Source organism: Chrysochloris asiatica, unplaced genomic scaffold (genome assembly GCF_000296735.1).
Source record: "Chrysochloris asiatica unplaced genomic scaffold, ChrAsi1.0 scaffold00024, whole genome shotgun sequence".
Classification (NCBI taxonomy): domain Eukaryota; kingdom Metazoa; phylum Chordata; class Mammalia; order Afrosoricida; family Chrysochloridae; genus Chrysochloris; species Chrysochloris asiatica.
In genome coordinates, this window is record NW_006408542.1 from 5,749 (window position 1) to 6,920 (window position 1,172).

The window sequence follows — 1,172 nt, forward strand, 5'->3', positions numbered from 1 at the left end:
AGATATTTCCAGCAGTGGGTGGGGGTGTCTGCTCTCTCAGGCCCCTCCTGTAGTCACCACCTTGGAGGTGCGCAGATAGTTATTGAGAAGTTAATGGGAGAAAGATTGGCCACTATTTTTGTCTTTGAAGGTCAGTTTGATATCTGCATGTGCACAGAGTAATCTTGATATAGTTGTGTCCTTTTATGTTGGGGTTTTACAGATTGTTCTACGGTTTGTCAGGGCTGGCGGGCCTGCTTTTTTCTTGCTAGATAGTCAGAGTAAAGGGTCCTGCACTAGTTAATTTTAGGGTTGTGACCCCAAGGCTGACGTCATAAGTAGCCACCAAGCTCCATTTTTCTTTACTGTGGGAAAACTGTGGGATCAGCGCTGGACTTTTTTGGGGGGCATGGGATGCGCACCCACTAGCCTGAAGGCATCTGGGCTATGCAAAGAAGGCATGACAGGTAAGAGGAGGAAAAAATGTGTAGAATCCCCCACACATCCTTTTGCAAATGTCACTGCAACCTTTATTGCTGGTTCCCTGTGCCAGTCTAGCTGTAGCCCCGCCCTCTAACTCTGCCCAGGTGGGGTGGCCGCAGATGTAGTCCCATCTCCAGCAATTCCTAACTCACTGTATTTTCCTTTATATTATGATTTTTTTCACTTGCACATGCAGGGAACTGATGCCCTGGACCTTATAGTAGATCCAGAGCTCTGGTGTTCCATGAGTGCAGCTAATCTGGGTTTTCAATACCTCCCCGAAGAAGCCTTTCCTACCTGGCTGTCTCTGCTGCCCCCCAAACCGGCACCCTCTCAGGATTTAATTTTTCACCTGTTTTGTTTTTAAACTCTCCCCGTCTGCACACCCCCTGTTCTGGCCTTTTCCCTGTTAATAAACAGTTCAGGGCTGGCTGTGGCCATTTTGAGCTGCCTGCTTATAGCGTAATGGTTATGAATCAGGCTGCTAACCCCAAGGTTGGCAGCTCGAAACCATCAACTGTTCCATGGGAGAAAGAGGAGGCCCTCTGCTCCTGAAGATTCACAACCTCAGAAAACCTTTGCAGAGTCACTATGCATTGGAACAAACTCCAAGACAAGAAAGCAAGTCCCTCTAAATGCTGAGAAGATCTGTGCACATGTGTGTTGGAAGAATACTGCAGGGACAGGAGTAGGGGTGTTCACTCGCTCAG